The sequence below is a fragment of the Equus quagga genome, chromosome 15 (genome assembly GCF_021613505.1).
Source record: "Equus quagga isolate Etosha38 chromosome 15, UCLA_HA_Equagga_1.0, whole genome shotgun sequence".
NCBI lineage: Eukaryota > Metazoa > Chordata > Mammalia > Perissodactyla > Equidae > Equus > Equus quagga.
In genome coordinates, this window is record NC_060281.1 from 43380943 (window position 1) to 43402570 (window position 21628).

Here is a 21628-nt window from a genome sequence, read left to right on the forward strand (position 1 = left end):
CAACAAAAAAAGAGGCTTTGAAACCAGGAAACAAGCAAGCGAAGGAAGCATCTGTCTCTTTCACTCTGAACAAACCTCCCGCCATGAATCACACACACACACACACACACACAGACCCCACTACCCCAACCACCACCATCAGAGGACCATTGATTGGACTACCTCCAGGCCTCCTTAGAGACTTTTAATTTTTCTTGACTAAGCGAGTTTGTTACTTGCCCAAACTACAACAGTATTCATGGAAGCATTCTGACCCACAAAAATAGGGGAAAAAATGCCCACATGAGCAAACTTGACAACTTGCAACAAGGTTCAGTCTATCCCAACTAAGAACAGGTTGCAATAAATCACGTCCACACGGATGGTTGTTCATCTTTTCACAGCCATTTCTTATTTTTGAAACAAACATGAAAAAAACTGATTTTGGATCTCCGGTATCCCACAGCCAAACCCAGTCTGCCATGCAGACCCCCAGATGAATGTTCTGGCAAGACTCCAATGGATTCACTCACTCTCACACTGTGCTCTCCTTTCAGTCTCCTGTCCTATGAGATTTGAGGCAATAACTCTAACTTTAGAAAAAACTGATAACAAGGAAAATCCAAATAGAAAATACCTGTATAATCTAGCAAAGGATATGCAAAAAAATTCACCAATTGAATACCAAAACACTCCTAGCTTTTCAAACCACTCCATACACACAGTCAGAGGACCTGTAGAGGTTCGAGCAAAAATACAATAATTGTATTTGATTGAACTAAGTAAAATTGTCATTTTTGTATAATTGAAATAAAGACAATTTCATATGGATCAACCTAAATATTTCCTCACATTTAAACATGCCAAAATACTTTTGGTGATTTGGACAAAACGTTTATAAAGTACAGAGAATCATCATTTTTTTCATCCTCTCATTTTCAGCCACGCCCTCCTCTCGTCTCCTTCCCTCTTTCTCCTGACCTCCTCCCTCAACAGTGTCAGGTGGAGGCGGGGAACAAGGAGGGATCCTGAGTCGTCACCTGGAACCAGATCTGGGTTTGGGCCAGTTTCAAGATCCAGAGGCAGACTTATGCTTCCATTCATAAATTTTTTAAAAATAGGGCTCTAAAAATAATGTTTTCTACTCTCACGTCTTCTGTTCCAGGACGTTCTCTCCTAATAATGACATTCACTCATCCAAGGTGGGTTTAAGACAACACTTGAAAACATAACTGGTTACACCACCACAGCGTTTGATTTCTGAACTCTATAACTGAGATAATCCCAAATCCCTTGTCACCTTGACATCTGTTTTCTCCCACTGGTCCCAGAACTGTCTTGACATTGTCTAGCCACCTTGTCGCCTTCTTTTTAAGAAGCCTCCACTGGAACCCATGCGAGTTTTCCAAACACCTTCACAAAGCGTAAGAGGAAATTATTGTACTGTTATCTTTTACCATTTTGAGACAAGAGTATGCATTTAAGGGAAATATCCACATCTAAAGGAAACCCATCTTTGCAGGAAGTAGAAAAATAGGCGGAAAACCCTGTATTTCTCAACCACATATATAATAACCAGGAAGCCCCTGCCCCCAACCTAGTGTGGCAGCCAAATGTGTGCTGGAACCTTCTGATAAATGTCAAAGGTCAGGCATTAGAAAAATGCCAACGGAATGTAATAATGTAGAAAAAAATCCTTTGAAATTTTCAAGATTCTGGGAGCACAAAGTGGTGATAAAACGCTGCCTTCCATACACTGCAAGCCTAACAAAAACTAAATTTAATTCCCACTTTTAAGAAAATATATTAATTGATTTAGTTTTCTCATTTCTGTACCTTTCCTTCCATGAAGATTCTGAGTGTCTTCAGTCCTCAGGGTGACTATCAACTTGATTTTGAATATAATTGGGACAAGGATGGGGAGACAGAAACTTCAAGAGTTTAGATCCAAAATTACAAAGTCATAACCCAGTCAAAACGAAACCAAGGGTCTACCTAATGTGACCTAAATTTCAAGATTTTTCTCTCATTAGACAGTGCCACCCTTAAGAGCTCAGTTTCTACTGTATTATTCCCTTAGAGACACTGTAAATTTTATATTACAAGACAAAAACAGAAATATGGGAAGCCCAAGTACATAATCCCCTCATTGTCCTGAGTAGTAGAGGTGTTTATCTGACTTTATAACATGGTCAATGTGACTCTAAAGAATTGGTATCCACTCACCCACGATACACAGCAAGTGAAAATTACAGCAATGGCTAACATGTGTAGCAATCCTATGACACACGTACACAGCTCTGTTTCAGGGCTGTCGAATATGCTATTCACTTAATACACTTTGCAGCCACCATAAGAAGGAACCATATGCCATCTTGCACATGAAGAAAAACATTCAGAAAAGTAAGTAATTTGCCCAAATTGGCAGAGCTGGTGGTGAAGCTAGGATTCAAACTCAGTTCCTCCCCATCCCAAAGCCTCTATCTGTTCTCTCCTGAACTTCTCCTACAGGGGCCAATCAAGAAGTAGCTGTGAGGGTGTGAGGTGAGGACTCTAGTGGGCAGCGAAGCCCCTCCTGTACCCACTCAGGACACATATGGGGCAGCTGTAACTGAGACTCAGCTGGTATTTCCCATGGGAGACCGCAGTGCTAGGGAAATGAGATCTGGCTTCTCTGGAAAAATCAACCAGATCTTTAAATACTGGCAGCTAGTTCTTTAAATACACACACATCCTTCCTTGTATGGGCAAATACAACACATGTGAAGGCTGAATCAGGCTCTGCAGGCCACTAACTAGACCATAGCCACCCTACACCGCATTGAATCCCATTTATATACCCACCCGGAAGCCACACGATAGTCCAAGTCCAAAAGTTTCAATGCAGCCCTTATTAATTTATATTACAGTTCCATACACTTTGCAAATCAAAACTCTCCTTAAAACTACGAACAGTTTCAACGGACTGAAGAGAGGCGCAAGTTTTAATAAGAGTAGCATCTATCTTAACACACATTCAATAGCTGCAAAAGAACAGTAAATACCATCACAGCCACTAAGCAGGCAGGTCCAATAGCAGTGACAGCAGCCCCTGGGTTCAATTAGTCCAGCCTTTGCCTGATCTACAAACCAGTGAAAATCTCAGAAAGGTAGACCACAAAGGCAAAAAGCACCCGCAGGAACCACTATCTCATAACCTTTCTTGTCCCTCTTTCCCCTTCAAGTTTGATGATTTGGCAGTTCTGGAACTCTTCCGAGAGGAGTCGGGACTCACTCTGCCAGCCCCAGCTGTTCAAAACTCAGCCCAATCTGTTCCATACAGTTGGCTGTATTATAACAATAATGTGGCTACAGTTCACCTTCATTTGCTGCAAAGATCATTAACCGTCCCTCAGAGAGATATAGCATTAAAGAGAGTGCTCGAAGCATAATAAATGGAAGTCTCTGGGTAACACAGTTCAGAAAAGCTAAGATGATGCCAGCAAGGCCACTTGACACTTTCTATAGTCAGAGAAAAGGGAAGAAAACAAGGGCAGGATGGATGGAAAACCAGAAAGAGAAGAAAAGAATGTGCCTGGCTAACATGTACATTCATGTGAAGAGAGAATAGAGAGGAAATAAAGAAAATCTGAAAGACAACAGGACATTTAATGTCAAATCGCAGTAGAGACAAGATCCTACTTGTCTGGCAGCTCAAGCATTCTACTGTAGAAGTAAGTTTGGAAGGAGAAGAACAGAGAAAACGAATTGCAATCCTCAACAGGAAGAATGCAATATTCTGGACAATTTCTAGTCCTGTACAAGACGGTGAATTCACTGAAACCTGTCTTTAAATCCTGTATCTGACCTCCCATTCATTAAGCTGCTGAATTACTGTATAGAGTGGGCATGTCTCTTCATTCAATGCATGCATTCAGTTATTAAAGTCTGACATGAGCTGCATTTGAATCTTGTTCTCCAACCACACCATCTTTCCCCCCAATAAACCTGCACTATGAAAGCACCCAGGGAACAGGGATCTTCACAGAAAGTTTACACGTTATATAAACATCTGGAAGTTCTTTAGTGGACAATGAGAGCACCAAAAATCAATACTTGTTCTAAGTGAGTTGCAACTGTAGTATTAATCCAAACCAAATTCCAGCCAATAAGGGATAGATTATTGGTGGTTAAGTGGGAATTCTACTGGCAGGCTCTAACTCCTAAGGATTTACTTTCTTTGGAATACACAAGTAATATATTTAAAAACAAAAACAATAGCCCCCCCTTACTCTGCATCTTCACTATTTTCTTTACCTTCTTTTCCTTAGTCACATTTATCCCTAGAGCAGTGGTTCCCAGCTGGGGGCAAGTTTGTCCTCCATGGTACTTTTTTCGTCGCAAGCTGGGGGAACGGGGTGCTACTGGCAATTAGCGGGTAGAGGCCAGGGGTGCTGCTAAATTCTACAATACACAGGAAAGCCCCCTACAAGACAGAATTATCTAGCTGGAAATGTCAATAGTGAGGAGGTTGCGAAACCCAGCCTGAGAGCTGTTTCAAGGGTGAAACTCCCTCCTGTGGATACTCTATATGGTTTTTAGGAGCAGTAGGGCAGAAGGATGTTTAATTCTAAATGACATCTTGCTGTCAGTAAAATACCTTCTTCTCCACTTAATAGTAACATTTAACAGAAACAAAAAGGAAGGTGAGGGACAGAAGTTCAAAATAAAATTAGAATCACGATGGAACCCTGGTAAATCCTATTATACACCTAACTTTGCCTAAGTCTCCAACCAGTGATTTCATTACTAAAATGTAAAAAAAAACAAACACACACACACACACAAAAAACTCATCTAATTCAATTCACCCAGAAAGTAGTTTCGAAACATATGGACCCAGGGTCCGGCTGGTGGCGTGGTGGTGAAGTTCACATGCTCTGCTTCAGCAGCCTGGAGTTCACGGGTTCAGATCCCAGGCTCGGACTTGCAAACCACTCGTCAAGCCATGCTGTGGTGGTATCCCACATACAAAATAGAGGAAGACTGGCACAGATGTTAGCTCAGAGGCAATCTTCCTCAAGCCATGAGAGGAAGATGAGCATCAGATGTTAGCTCAGGGCCAATCTTCCTCACTAAAAAAAGTAAAAATAAAACATATGGATCCAAAGACAGCAAAAAAAAAAAAAAAAAATTCAACTTATAAAGTGGAAAAACGGCCCTGGCCACCTCTTGCAGAGAGACACACACCCACACACACATACCAGAAAACCCAGAAGACTCTATGTTAAAGCTCTCATACTGGCTTTGAACAAAAGAACCTCACCTGAGGGGGGAAGAAAGCTGGGATTTAACTCTTTCCTGAAAGACGAGAGACAAGCCCCACAATGAGACCTGAAAACTTACAAGCAGTCTTTGATGTATTCGTCTGTCCTCAGCCCAAGAGCTCAGTGGAGCCATCCAAACATTTACGGTGCTTGGTAAAAAATAATTTGCTGTGAGGTAATTTAGTGTAAGCTCAGGTCATATCCCCATCTTGCCAAATAAACAGAACTGCCAACAATCCTTTCCTGCTGCTTTAGCCGTCAGACTGATGTGGCTGCTCACCTGGTTGGCTCCCTTCTTCCCACGGATCCTCACTCGTTTCCTAGGGGTTTTAAGTGTGTGTGGCAGGCTACAGGAAGGCCTGATATGCTTGGGCTCTTTGGCTTTTCTGGATTCCTCTTGGCAGTCACACTTGGCCTCAACTGGGAAGCAAAAAACCAAAAGGGAGGTGCAGTCTTTAACAAGGGGAGAGCTAAGACTTCCCAGCCTGAGGAGAACGTGTCCTGCCCTGTCAGGATGGGGAAATTGCTTTTGAAGTCGAGCCCAGCCTCCCCAGTGCAGACCATCCACCAGCTATTGTTCCAGTGGAGACTTCCACCCGACAAAAGAGAGACACAATGACAAAGGAATTCATTCACTGCCTATTGAATGCTCACCATACACAGGTCCTGGGAGCAGGGAAAACGGACTGGGGAAAGGCCTGTGTCCTCAGGGTAGAAGAAAACATTCCAAAGGAAATCTTATTGGAACAGACTTTTTTTGGCTACATATTCCCTCTTAAGTGAACAGAATACAGAATACAAATTTGGTACCTTCATTTATGAAATTGTCCATGTGTAACTTAAAAGAAAAACATGGATCCAGTTTTGTGACCATCCTAGCCACTCCCTAGATCTAACCTTAAAGCTGCTTTTGTAACCACTGTTGACAGAATCTCTCACCAGGGTGATGGAGATAATAGCAGGTTATTCATCTCCGGTTTTAAAAAGCAGAAAAAATTAAAGCAGAGGGACGGGATCATTTTTACCGTAACCAGGTCAATTAAGGAAACCTTTACCAGCCAATATACTTATACCCTCTGGAATGTATTAAAAAACCAAAATCCTGTCCATTTCAATCCCAGAAGGAAAACATGCAGAAAGCAGCAGTATTCAGCAATGGGCATTGAAAGTATTTTCAAGTCTGGGCAGAATTCTAGAAATTACTAAATTAGCCAATGATGTTATGTTGAACAGAACTCTCATCCTTAATGTAATTATATTAAAACTCCTGAAGATTTCTTTCCTCAAAATGCTTTCCTCTGATCAAAGGAAGTGAGAGTGAGAAGAAAGGATGTATGGACAGGGCTAGAAGACCAGAAGAAAGGGGAAAAATAAGGCTCACAAAAACCATATCCAAATGCACAATTCAGTAGTTCATTTTGCAAAATGGTAGATCATTCATACACTTCTGTTTACTTATGAAACTAAATTCACTCATTATCCAAAACTACCTTGTTTGTTAGATTTATTGAATAAATCATAAAAATTTAAATCACAAAATGAACTATATACCAAACTATGGATTTTTATTGGACACCAAGAATGTATTTTCTCCTCAAGTGAATTTTTCTGGAAAAAATACAAAATTGATCATAGTACCTCCAAAGCATCTTCTGGTTTCCCTGAATGAGAACGTTGTAAACAGTGTAATCAATTACACGTGTGTGTGTGTGTGTATGCATGTTTTTATTTTTATTTATTTTTTTCTTTTTGAGGAAGATTAGCCCTGAGCTAACATCTGCTGCCAATCCTCCTCTTTTTGCTTAGGAAGACTGGCCCTGAGCTAACATCCATGCCCATCTTCCCCTACTTTCTACATGGGATGCCTGCCACAGCATGGCTTGAAAAGCAGTGCAGAGGTCCGCACCTGGGATCCGAACCGGCGAACCCCAGGCCGCCGAAGCAGAATGTGCGAACTTAACCGCTGTGCCACTGGGCTGGCCACTATTTATTTATTTTCTACATCATTTTCTTATAAAGTTTTAGCACCATGCTCTTTTGTCTTACACAATCATGTTTGGGACACGTGGCTAGTTTACTAAGCAAAGTTAGTAGTCAGACTTAAGTTACTTGACTATAGCAACCACTGGCAGGGAAATTTTATTTAAGGACATATTTTTCTTGGGGTCAGCCCACTGGCGTAGCGGTTAGGTTCATGTGCTCCACTTCGGCGGCCCAGGGTTTGTAGGTTCAGATCCTGGGCACGGACCTACACACCGTTCATCAAGCCATGCTGTGGCAGCACCCACGTATACAATAGGGGAAGACTGGCAAGGATGTTAGCTCAGGGACCATCTTCCTCAAGCAAAAAGAGCAAGACCGGCAACAGATATTAGCTCAGGGCTAATCTTTCTCACACACACAAAAAAGAATATATTTTTCTGAATAGATACAGTGAACACTACGTTTCTGTGAGTCCTCTTTGAGAATATAAACAAACTGTCTGTGGATGCCCGTCAATGACAATCCTCCTGTAGTTTGTGGAATCTGTGATTTATGCAGGAAAATTATTCACTTCCCTGATGACCACGGAGAAGTCTGCTGAATTTTAAATAATGTAATTGAGGAGACAGTAAGTCAAAACATATAAAACACCCCTCCTACTTCTCTTAGCCATCTGCAAAGTTTCTTATAAGCACAAACTATTTAACACCGCGTCAGGCAATTTTATGAGTTTCCCAGGAATTGTAAGTTATTTAAACATGAGTATTTTGCTGTCTTGATATAAAACTCCAAATTAGCAAATTTAAGGTACAAACGGAGGAGCTGCCCTCACCGACACGCCATCCTTATCCAGTATGGCTCACAAAGAGGCCAAGAGAACCGGCAATCGGGCATTTAGGTAGTGATCAAAGAGACATATTCTAAAGGCGTAGCAGAAAAATCTAATTTCCTGAGGAAAATAAATACGAAAATGCCATAGAAACAAACGGCAGAAAACCTTACATTCCACTGTGTCATAGTAGGCAGCTTAGATTTCCCCTACTCCCTCAGGATGATTAAAGCCTGATGTGAAAAACACCTACATCTAATGAAATCTTTCAAGTTAACCAGAAAAAGTAAAACACACACTCACACACACACACATAGACACACATGTACAAACAAAAGCAACAAGCAGCAGTCCAGTTTTACCCAGTAATAAATGAAGACTGGCACGAGAGATCCCTGAGCCCTGAGGGTTGGTGGCATTTCCTTCATAAGTAAACTACGCTGGTACAATGTTCGGTCTTCTGGCTGTGAGCTGCTAGTTATTCCTGTCCTTTTGGTGTCCCAGGCTTTGGGGTACTCTCATCTCCTGCACCCTCCCTGCTCACCTTCACCTACCCAAGCCTACTATTCATAGATCTAGCTCAACTGTCTGCTCATGACCACAGGAGGGCTTACTTCCTTCCTCCTTTGTGCCCTGACAGAACTTTCCATTCTGCTAATGAAGCACTTCTCAAATTGCATTGTGACTAGCTGAGTACACGGCCCTTTCTCCCACCAGAATCCAAAAATGCCTTCAAAACAGATTCAGCAGCTCGTCTATCTTTTGTCCCCAGGGTCTAGCAGAGGCTCTGGCATATAGTAGGTGTTCAATAAACAGCCATTGCATTAAGTGTGCCAGAGAAATATTATCCCAAAGACTAAAAGAAAAAAGGGTAGAAAGAGAAGAACCTAGCTTGCATATTTTGACCCTCTGATCATTACACTTAAAAGGATTCTAAAGACAGGATATTTTTAAATATCAAGGAAAATATATTCCCAAACAGAAAAAGAGAAACAATTCCATGTAAATTGTCACAAGGACAGTGAACATGATAAATTATAGCTAGGAAACTCTAGGCCTTTGAAACCTATGCGGTATTTCCTTTAATTCGACTCTTTCATCTTTCACGAGATTTGTTTTTCCATCACTGAGTGGTTCCAGCTGAAGACTAAGAGGACGCAGGGACACCTATGTGCAAAGACACAAACTCGCCCACTCTCTCCAAAAATTCCGGGTCCCTATGCCAAGCTCAAACTCTGATTTCCTGAAAGGGTGTCCACAGAGCGTTTCCAAACCGTTCCAAACAACTTAATCCTCTCCCACTCTCTATGCCTTGACTTACAGTTTACAACTACTGTCCTAAAAAGCGTGCACTGCTTATAATTAATGACAAAATATGACAGGCTTGGAAATACACACACAAGAAACAACTGCCTAAGTCCACTGAGGCCAAGTCCAGGTTCTCAGGGAGCCACAGTTGCTGGCTCATCAGGCCAAGAGGCAGCACTGCAGAGCGGCTGTGGAGCTACATTACTTGGATTTGTACCCACAAACTTTGGGAACACGGCAAGTTATGAATCCTACTGTGCCTCAGCCTCGGCAGCTGTAAATGAAAAAATAATGGTGCCCACCCCACAGGAGCATTGCACAGAGCAAAAAAGTTAATAGAGGTGAAGCAAATAGACACCTATGTGGCACATGTTAAGCATCAAATAATACAGTTATTGTTATAGGGTCATCTTCGTATGGCCTTGGCTTTTAAATGATTGCTTTAATAGAACATCACAGAAGATGACAAAATGCTCTTCCTGAGCAGGTCTCCACCACAAAATCACTGCCATTTTGAGCATATGGCACAGATAGCAGTATAAAAAGCTCATCCTAAAATATTACTATTTTAGGGCATCTACAGGGCATGAAATTGTTGAAGGTTTTGAGAGGAAATACAGTTGTAGTATTGGTTTTACTACTAAAACCCATGTGATTGCACAAAAAAAACACCACCTTTTTGAGCCACATACAACCGAATAAATAAGGAAAACACTATGATGCTTACTAGCAATACGTTCGGAGCCAGGTCGCTTGCCTCCCTGAGCCCGCTGCCTTACCTGTCCAGTGAGATTAGTTACTGTCACAATCATCTTCACCAGAGCTAATGCTTCTGACAAAATTTAGGTAATGTATATGAAAGCATCTAATCTAACGCAGATGATCCATGCAGTTGACAAATTTTTATTCCTCTCAGTTTCTATATAAATCTGTGAACTTTCTGGGATTCACACAACAGTTTTCTAAAACTCTTACTACTTTCTCTCCCTTGCACATTGGATCAGGTCTGAAAGAAAAAAAAATTCTAAAGAAAACAACTTTTTTTCCCCGAAAAACCCCAACCTAATCTTCCTAATGAATGTGTTCCCTATTTCCTTGAGTCAAGAATATCTGTTGCAGGGGGCCAGTCCCACGGCCGAATGGTTAAGTTTGCACACTCTGCTTTGGCAGCCTTGGGTTCACTGGTTTGGATCCTGGGCAGGGACCTACACACTGCTCATCAAGCCATGCTGTGGCGGCATCCCACATAGAAGAACTAGAATGACCTACAACTAGGATATACAACTATGTACCGGGGCTTTGGGGAGAAAGAAAAAAAGAAAAAAGAGGAAGATTGGCAACAGATGTTAGCTCAGGGCCAATCTTCCTCACCAAAAAAAAAGAATATCTGCTGGAGTAAGTACGTGAGGGGACCAAGAAGGAGTGAACAGTCACCACAAAACTATGCAAAAAAAGCCAACTATGAAAAATGCAATGCTAGTATCAAGTTAATTGTAAAGAGAAAAAACAGTGACCTCTCTCCCCTGAGTTTGGACTTAGCAGACAAAGGGAAATAAACGTATAACATGATGCTCATTTTTCACTTTGAAATAGATGGTGAGCAGTATCTGAGAACACCGAATTATATATCCTTCGAGATATTTCTGCAGGATTAGATAAGACCAAAAAATATATAATACTGAGCATATAAGTAATCCAATAAAAACCAGATTTTATGTTCTCTCTCCCCTTCATAACTGAGCAACACATAAAATTAAAGATTGGACATAAACTTCAAAGAGATTTGTGTATGGCCTTTTCTAAAATTAACTTTTAAATAGCTTATTTGTGTCCCAAATCTAACATTAAAATTATCTTTGTTTGTGGCCAAAGTGTTTTGATATTAGATAATAGGAAAAGAAGAATTTACCACCTAATTAGATGACAAAGGAAGAGAGTATTTCTTAAACTCCAAATATCCTAAGTTCATATACTGCAAATCCAAATTAGCCACAGTAAGTAGTTCAAGGAATAGATCTAAATTCCTGACCCTATATGATATTTACTTACACAGTATTAGAAATGAAAACACAAGTCAATGTATTCAATAGATTCTTTCTTTTTTTCTTTTAGCCTTTAGAAGACTAAGATTCGGAAGGATGATGTGATTTGACCAAGTTGGCACAGCTAATAAACGCAGCATGGGGATTTGAGCCCAGAGTTTTCTAAATCTAGCATTTCCCTTTCCCCATCAAACCATGCCTCCTCTGAGAATACACACTCACAAATGAGAGCTGTGGAGGGCACCATTAGAAGACCAGATTGGAGTCTACTAGCGATGGTCCTTGAGAGTTTGCTTTTTACAGTCATGCATCACATAACGATGTTTCGGGCAACAACAAATCACATATATGACAGTAGCCCGGTAAGATTAGTACCGTACAGCCTAGAAGTGTAGTAGCCCATACCATCTAGGTCTGTGTAAGTACACTCTAGGATGTTCACACAATAACAAAATCACCTAACAATGCATTTCTCAGAATGTATTCCCATGGTTAAGTGATACGTGACTGTATTCAAAAGGTGTAAAGAGCCACTGAAACTGTTTACTAGGAAAATAACATGTTCAAGAGGAACAGAAATGTTACCTATTACAGATAGATACAATTTAAGAAAAGAATTGAAACATTTCTCCCTGTAACAATGCTTTCTGGTCAGATGCTGACCTCTTTGATTAACAGCTTCAGATACATTGTTCAACAAAGAGTTGGTCAACAAGTCACTCTTCCCAACTTTCCAAAATTTCTAGGATACATCATATTTATCATTTTTATCTCCTATATCCAGACTTTGCCTCCAACAACCATTTTCCTATATTATGAAAATCTAAGGTCAGCCTCTGTGAAATCCACTAAATGCATTAAAAAAAAAATGAAATAACTCAGAATAGCCAAGAATATGGAAGGAGAAGAACAAAAGAGGGAGATTAACACTACCCAAATTCAAGACTTATTAGAAAGCTACAGTAATCAAGATAGTTGTGGTACTCGCAAAAGAACAGACAAACAGATCAACAGAACAGACAGCTCAGAAACAGACCCATAAATACAGTCAACTGATCTTTGACAAAGGAGCAAAGGCAATACAATGGAGCAAGGGCAGGTTTTTCAACAAGTGGTGCTAGAACAAGTGGACATCCACATGCAAAAAGAAAATTGAATCTGGACAAAGACCACACACCTTTCACAAAAATTTCTCAAAATGGGTCACAGACTTAAATGTAAAACACGGAACTATACAAATCCTAGAAGTTAACACAGGAGAAAATCTAGATGAACTTGGTAAGGCAATGACTTTTTAAACACAACAACAAAAGCACAATCCACTAAAGAAATAACTGATAAGCTGCACTTCATAAAAATTAAAAATTTCTGGTCTGTAAAAGACACTGTTGGGGCCAGCCCGGTGGTGTATGGTTAAGTTCACACACTCCACTTTGGTGGCCGGGGGTTCATGGGTTTGGATCCCAGGTGTGGACCTACACACTGCTCATCAAGCCATGCTGTGGTGCTGTCCCACATGCAAAATAGAGGAAGATTGGCACAGATGTTAATTCAGGGCCAATCTTCCTCACCAAAAAAGAGACAGAAAAAAGACACTATCAAGAGAAAGAGAAGACAGGTCACAAATGAGAGAAAAATATTTGCAAAAGATATCTGATAGAACACGTTGTGTATCCAAAATATACAAAGAACCCTTAAAACTCAGGAATAAGAAAATAACCCAATTAAAAAGTGGGCCAAAGACCTTAACAGACATCCATCAAAGAAGATACGCAAATGGTAAATAAGCAGGTGAAAAGATGCTCCTCATCATATGTCATCAGGGAAATACAAATTAAAATAATAATAAAGATACCACTATACACCCACTAGAATGGTCAAAATGTGGAACACTAAAAACACTAAATGCCGACAAGGATGTGGAGCAAGAGAAACTCTAAACTCTTGCTGGTGGGAATGCAAAATGGTATAGGCAGTTTGGTAGTTTTTTATAAAACTAAACATTCTCTTATCATACAGCAGTTGTGCTCCTTGGTATTCACCTAACGGAGTTGAAAACTTATGTCCACACAAAAACCTGCACATGCATGTTTAGAGCAGCTTTATTCATAATTGTCAAAACCAGAAAGCAACCAAGACGTCCTTCAGCAGGAGGATGGATAAAGAAATTGTGGTACATCCAGACAATGGACTACTATTCAGCACTAAAAAGAAATGAGCTAGGAAGCCATGAAAAGACATGGAGGAAACTTAAGTGCATATTATGAAGTGTAAAAAAGCCAATAGGAAAAGATTAAATACTGTATGATTCCAACTCTATGAAATTCTGGAAAAGGCAAAACTATGGAGACACTACAAAGATTAGTGGCTGCCTGGGTTTGGGAAGGTGGGGAGGAATGATTATGGAGCACAGGGAACTTATAGGGCCATGAAAATACTCTGCATGAATCCATAACGATGGATCCATGTCAGCATACACGTGCCTATACCCACAAATGTATAACACCAGGAGTGAACCCTAATGTAAACTATGGACTTTGGGTGATAATGATGTGGCAGTGTAGGCTCGTCAGTTGTAATAAGGGTACCACTTTGGTGGCGGATGCTGAAAATCGGGGAGGCTATGCATGTACAGTGGCAGGAGGTATATGAGAAACCTCTGTACCTTCCTCTCAATTTTGCTGTGAACCTAAAACTTCTCTAAAAACTAAAGTCTATTTAAAAAAGGAGAGAGAACAAAAGAACAATGAAATATAGTCATACTGATATTTACAATTTTAATCTTCCTAGAAAAAATGTATAGCACTCCTTATCCTCTTAGATATAGTCAACATAAGATATATTCATAGACAACAAAGCTCCATGACATGCTGTACAGAAACAAACGATTTCAGGTGGAGGACAATAATGAAGGGTAAGATATGCATGAGTAAAAAACACTTATTCATTTAAAGGGTATACTTGTATACATAGGCAGAAAATTGAAACAGCTTTTAAAAATACTCACTCACTGGCAGCCCTGGTTATGATACCGTAGTAAGTGCTATCTTTCGACAAGGGCAAAATAACTCTGGCTTATGCCAATTTGGAATGTAAAAGATATGTATGCCAATCGGGAATGTAAAAAGATAACCTAGACACCACCATCAGAAGCTATGAATACCCAGCTAGCAATCCAGAAGAGACAGAAAGAAAAGGAAAAGGCCCCACATGATGTTATATATAAACTAATATAAAAATGATTCACTTAAGAGATAGTGGTTAGGGGCTGGCCCCAAGGCCAAGCAGTTAAGTTCACACGCTCCGCTTTGGCGGCCCAGGGTTTTGCTGGTTTGGATCCTGAGCACGGACCTAGCACTGCTCATCAGCCCATGCTGAGGTGGCATCCCACATAGCACAACCAGAGGGACCTGCAACTAGAATATACAACTATGTACTGGGGGCTTTGGGGAGAAGAAGAAGAAGAAAGAAGATTGGCAACAGATTTAGCTCAGGTGCCGATCTTTAAAAAAAAAAAAAAGGGAGATAGTGTTTATGTTGGAAAGGTATACTAGGTTATAAGCAGCTTTTACTCAGTTGATTCAACATCAATGCAAAGCTCATGCCTTAAATGGCTCCATGAACAGTTCATCAGGAGCCAACTACAAGTCTACAAATATGTTTATTTTAAAACAAGAACGAGGACAGGCTGGTTCATTGTCTGTACATCTTTCTGAAGAACAGGCTTTCATATAAAGCTTCCCAAGTGAATACATCCACATTACAACTATCGTTTTGTTGGCTTTCATAAGCACCCGGATATTTTTTCTACATTTTTCCCAAGAAGAATCTGTAAACTATCAACAGAGGTTTATGTTAAAGAGAAGCATGTGAGCACCGGCCAAAGCTGAGATTCCATCTCTAAAAGGTCCATTAAAATTCTCCTGTCTTCAGAGAATACCTAAATAAATTCTGATCTGATGATTCCATTTTGAAAGCTTCCAAAAGGAGTGATTCCAAAAGCAATATCTAGTCTTGAACTCAGTTTAGCAGACTTTTTAGTTACACAGAGTCTACTTTCCAAAAACTCGGTAACAGGCATGACACCAAGTCATATCGACTTCAGTTTCTTCAGTTGCTTTTATGAGATAACTGGCCTTGACCACTTCCCCCACTGGGTGGGGCACACTAGTCAGGGTCACAGAAAACTATATTCTATCTCCAACGCGCTTTGAGCGTGGAGCATGTTAATGCAAATGACCAATCTTGAGGAATGTGCTATTCTATAAGCAACATAAAACACAAACACTGTAATCCTTCATAAAACAACTAAACTATAATCAGAAGTACTGCACTTAAAAAAACAGAATCATGGGGCTGGCCCTGTGGCCGAGTGGTTAAGTTCGCGCGCTCCGCTGCAGGCAGCCCAGTGTTTCGTTGGTTCGAATCCTGGGCGCGGACATGGCACTGCTCATCAAACCACGCTGAGGCAGTGTCCCACACGCCACAACTAGAAGGACCCACAGTGAAGAATATACAACTATGTTCTGGGGGGCTTTGGGGAGAAAAAGGAAAACATAAAATCTTAAAAAAAAAAAACAGAATCATAATGCTGAGAAGAGTCTTGATAATTCAGCCTAGAATCTTACTTCATAAATTGAAATATGAAATAATTTTATATTTGGATATGAGGTCCATAAAAATTAAGCTACTCTGCCACCTTTACAATTCTAGTTAGGGGCAAAACCAAGGCTAGATCTTCAATCTTGACTCCTAACTATTTCTTTTTATTATGTCACTAGAGTGTATTTTTACACCACGTCTATCATTTTTAATCAGATCCCTAATTCACTGCTTTCTCAGGGTTGGGTGTTAATAACTCGTGTTCAGAATTCATCAAAGGTCTCGGTACCACAGAGTATTGCTTAGGGCTAAACCAGGGACAAGCTCTAGGAGAGCTGAGGGCACTGGCTGTTGCAATGGAGTGTAGAGCCTGAAGGGAGAGGCATCAATGCACACACTGAAAAGGCGACTCTCCAGTACTGGTTTGGACCAAAACCAGTTGAGAAAGCAAGAGATGTTCATCCCGCTCATCAACAAAGAGAACGTTAAAAAAAAAAAAAGTTAGGCAACTCTGTAAGAAAAGTTACTCATGCTAGACTAGAAAAAGGCAAGGATGATGAAAGGTAGAGATGGATTTTCTTTACCTAAGTTCCAGGTAGAATGAGGGAGAACAGAAACTTGGAGCAGAGATATTGCAAAAGCCATGAGCTCCCAGGCGAAAGGAAACTGCCACTGATCCATTTTCCCCTCCAACGCTTTAAATTTTGTTCCCCAGGCTCTCAATGTAAAAATGGCCAGTATTGGAAAGAAAGAAATTCCCAGCTCTCACAACTTATGAAGATTGAAACTGGTGATACAGGATTCCCAGAAAGGATAAAGAAAATTCACTTCTTTAGCCTCCCAGGTCAGAACTAGGTAGATACCCACAGCTGGCCATCATGGATGGGAGGGGTGAACAAGAAGGATATGGATACGGATCTTGCTTTTATTGATTTTTGCCTTACCAACAACAGCTCTTAGGCCTAGGGCGATGATAGCTGATGGAGGTGAGACAATGCAGATTGCTGGTCTACAGTCTACTCCTGATAATTTTGGGTGAATGATATAAAATATTGACTCAGACTTCTGGTTGTGTGCCCCTCCCTCTACCCTCTACCAGGTGAGACAAAGAGAGACATGGAGAGTGTCTAACAGAATATGAACTATCGCATATATCATATCTCATCTAATAGAACCACCACAAAAAAACAAGTATTGGACATATCTCCATTTGACAAATGATGACAGGAGAACTCAGAGAAGTTGCAAAAATTTCCCAGTGCTCACGAGGTAACTGGAAGAGGATGGTTTCTAATCCAGAGTTCCTGACTCCAAGCATCCCATACCATGGGCACTCTCTGAAGGTAATACATTCTCTCTCATTCTTCTATCCTTTGCTTACGTTTAAAGAGCTGAGCAGAAGTTGTTTTTGAAGGTTGGGTTTTAGGAGCATTTACCAATTTCAACTCTGGGCTCTTCCTACCCCCAAATTATTATTGATAATGTAGAATTGGCTTTATATTATCTCTTAGGTGTTTGGAGGGAAAAATAATCAATTTTTAGAAATAAAACAAAATGTGGACTTAACTTTACATCGGAGGTGGGGGGGAGGCTAATAATTTTATCTATCTTTGTTCTAGAATCAACAGGGTCAAATCTCCACAGGAAAAGGGAACGCTGTCTTTCAATCAGATAAATGAAGCCTTGTATGTTAATCTTTATACAAGGGATACAAAGAGAATGTATGCAAGTGCGATTAGTGGATGTCAGGAAAAGACACCGCTTGTTCACTGAAAGCTAATATTTTTGGTTCCACCTAGGCTTTGGGGAAATTAATGTAAATCCTTTTGAAATAAGGGTTACTAATCTAAAATAGTAACATTCTTTCTCCTCCCAAGAAAAGCAATCTGTAGATAATCGGGATTTGAAAAGAAGGATATAACTTTTTGAATCTTGTGCCATTGTGCACCTGCAATAATTAGCATTCACCCTTAAAGTTATGACGCAATCCCTCTGCTGTGTTGTTCAGAAGCCTTGGCTCCCTATTTTCAGATTAAAAGGAAGACTAAGAGGGATTGGCCAGTGGCATATGGTGGCCCTAGTGGTTGAGTTCGTGCACTCTGCTTTGGCAGCCCAGGGTTTGAGGGTTCGGACCTACACACCACTCATCAAGTCATGCTGTGGTGGGGTGCCACATTTAAAATGGAGGACTGGCACAGATGTTAGTTCAGGAACAACCTTCCTCAAGCAAAAAGAGGGAGACTGGCGACAGATGGTAGCTCAGGCCCAATCTTCCTTCACTAAAAAAAAACAAAAAACAAAAAAAGAGGACTGAGAGACTGAACTTCAACCACGTCTGAACCTCTGTGGGCTGTTTTCCCCACAACCAATAACCTTACCTAAACTCCCAACTTTAAACTGCTAAAACCATGAAAACGTTAATAATGACCCTTCTTCATTAAACCTCAACTTCCCCTCTCACTTGTACTTTGACCAATTTACTCACTCAAAGCAAGCAACAGCATCCTGCTCAGTTACTCAGTGGGACCTCTGTGTCTTCCCCCAACACCTTCAACCAAAAGAAAACCAAAAGCCACAAAAATCTTCATGATCTCCACACTCCTCCTAGTCCAGTGATGGCAATTATGTAAGCTCTAACTTTTGGAGGGGGGCTTTTGTTTTTTCAGTCGCCATGGGAAAGACCGTGTTTGGGCAGCTCCATCTGCAAGGGGTAATTATTGGCCTTCCAAACACACACACACACACGGTAAGGCTGCAAAGAAAAACTATACATAATTCACGAATTTTTCAAAGAGGCCAAGCGAGTGTTAACCAAACAATGTACTGCTTTGCTACCAACAGAAATAAACAAGGACAGCTGTTTATTACCAATTAAACACAGCATTTTCTGCTGAAGTATTAATAACAATTAATTTGTCCTCATAATTTGATATTTGTCAGGCACTATGGACTAAGTACTTTACATGGATAAGCTCCATAAGTATGTATTTATAATTCCAATTTTACTGAAAACAAATGGGGTTAAGAGAGGTTGAGTAAGCCACACAGAGCTAATTAGCAGTGGAGCCAGGATTCAAACCCAGAGCCAATAATCTTGCTGCACTGGCCGTCACTCACGGTGCCTGATCGCAGCCTGGGATGTAACCACAGCCAGCGTCCAGTCTGGTCTACTGACCTGTGGAAGGGACTCGAACTAACACTCAGCCTGTCTAGTAAAACTAAGAAAAGTGCAAAATATTTTCATTACTAAAATGCCTCTGATCCTAGGCCACAGCAGGAATAGTGATCCTCTTTCATGACTCCAGTACAAAATGCACACTTGCGTGCGACATTCATAGAGCGTGGCCTTTTCCATTTTCTTAATCAGTTTTCATTTCCTAGAGTTAACCCCTTAATTTAACATCTCTTGGCAATAAAAATCCTATGTGCTACTGTACATTAGAAAGCCAGGGGCCGGCTCCATGGCTGAGTGGTTAAGTTCGCTTGCTCCGCTGCGGCGGCCCAGAGTTCGGATCCTGGGGGCGGACATGGCACCGCCCGTCAGGCCACGTTGAGGCGGTGTCCCACACCCCACAACTAGAAGGACCTGCAACTAAGATATACAACTGTGTACAGGTGGGGTTTGGGGAGATAAAGCAGAAAAAAAAAAAAGATTGGCAACAGTTGTTAGCCCAGGTGCCAATCTTAAAAAAAAAGAAAAAAAAACCTTTTAAAAAAAAAAAGCCAACTTTGAGCTTTAAGAGATCTGTGAGTATGGACTAATGAGAAGATCAGTTGTTCTCATTTTATCTCTTTTATTTTCCTGGAAGAACAAATAGTTTCACTTTGGCCTCTTCTTTAATTTAGGTAATTATTTAGATTCTTGCGATCTTTACACTGTGCACCTGATTCCTAAGAGTGGGAGGTGTATAGAATTCCCAAAGAAATCTACATTAATAGTGTAAAGTTTAAAATATGATTAAACGAGATTAGGTGATATTGGAAGCAAAGCCTTAAACTAGGCTGGCAATATTAAAAATTCCATCTTTTAACAGGTCAACAGTTATCCGTAGAGTCTTCAGAAGAGCTGGACTCAAGCTAGCCTCTCCATCCTCCTTGACTCCACCTATCTATGAAGGAATCCAGACAGTGTGGAGCCCAAAGGCCTCCCCTTGTCCATCAGCACAGCATGCCCGGCAGTCACAATGCTGCCTGTAAGAGTTTGGTAAGACTCTGGCTCAAGTCCCTTGGCCTCAGCTGACCCTGTCTTTCTGCCGTATCACTCATCTCCTGGAAAGAAACGTATTTCCAAGCCTCTTCCACATCAGCAGAAGGAAAAGAATTCTGGATCCCTGAGTGTTAAGTGACCTGTATATGAAAAAAAATCCAGCCTGGCTTCCTTAGGAGGGAGATGAGACTGAGGGGGAGGGAAATACAATGAGATACTTTCACTTTGCCAAACTCCCATCCCTTTTTTGGCCTTAGGCAATGCCAGAAGAGAAAGCCAAAAGGAGGTGGGAGGAGAAGTGGAAACAGCTCCTCCTCTTCCCCTGTGCTTCCTGGCTGGCTATCTGTAAACACATCTCCACCACCCTTCCCCACGCAGGAAGCCTGGGGAGATGCACAGGCTTGCCTCACTGCGGGAGCCCTGCCAGCCTCACTAGGTACCTCCATCTCCCTGAGAAGCTGGGCACGGAGGGCGGTCAGGGTGGGGGCAGGGTGGACCCAGGGAGTACCCAGGGAAGCCCATCCGATGACAGTGACCTTTCTGCTAACAACCAGAACTCTTGGTGTTGCTTCCCAGAGGCAAATGGAAGGGTGCCTGGAAAAAGAAAAAAATCAAAATGTTTTCTTCCTTTCCTTCTCTCAGCACCAGACTTTCAATCTTCGCCTAGATGCTGTATCCCAAGTGGGGAGCAGGGTACACCCGGCTGGGGGGAATCCCCAAGAGGATAGGAGAGCAATTCTGCCTGTGGGAGTGAAAGGCAGGCCACAGAGCAGTGAGGCTGTGGTGCTGAAATCCCAGCTCACAGACCCAGGGCCAGAGCAGAGCCTGTCATTAAATGCAAACTTGCCAGCGGCTCTCTTGACACATGAGGCAAAAAGTTAATGTCTGATGGACTGGGGCCCATGCCAAACTCCAGCTCAGTGCCCTCCCCACAGAAGACTAGTTCAAAGGAATGAGGTCCAGTAGGGGCAGAACAATCCAGGTCGGCTCCAGGGAGCCCGTCTTCTGGACTTCTATAACCCTCCATGCACACCTCCATCCCAGAGCACTCAACACCGTCATTAGCACTTTATTGATGTATCTTGCCCACTAGGCAGAGCAGAGGGTTGGCCCTTTCCGGATTTCAAGTCCTTGGCTAAATAATGCTAGGTCTGCACTGCCTAATAAGGTGGCCACGAGACACGTATGGCTCTTGAGCACCTGAAATAGGGCCAACCCAAATTAAGAAGGGCTGTAAGTACAAAATGCACAGCCGATTACAAAGACTTAGTATGAAAAATAAAGTAGACTATCTCATCAATTTTTTATATTCATTACATATTGAAAAACAATATTTTGGATATACCAGGTTCAATAAAATGTATTGTTAAAA

At 41.3% G+C, this 21628-nt stretch overlaps 1 long non-coding RNA gene across 3 annotated transcripts in view; it reads right to left on the reverse strand.

Annotated features, from left to right (window-relative positions):
* The window catches only part of LOC124226970 (uncharacterized), a 363502-nt gene that overhangs the window by 44930 nt on the left and 296944 nt on the right, over positions 1-21628 (reverse strand). The gene's annotated exons all lie outside the window — the stretch shown is intronic.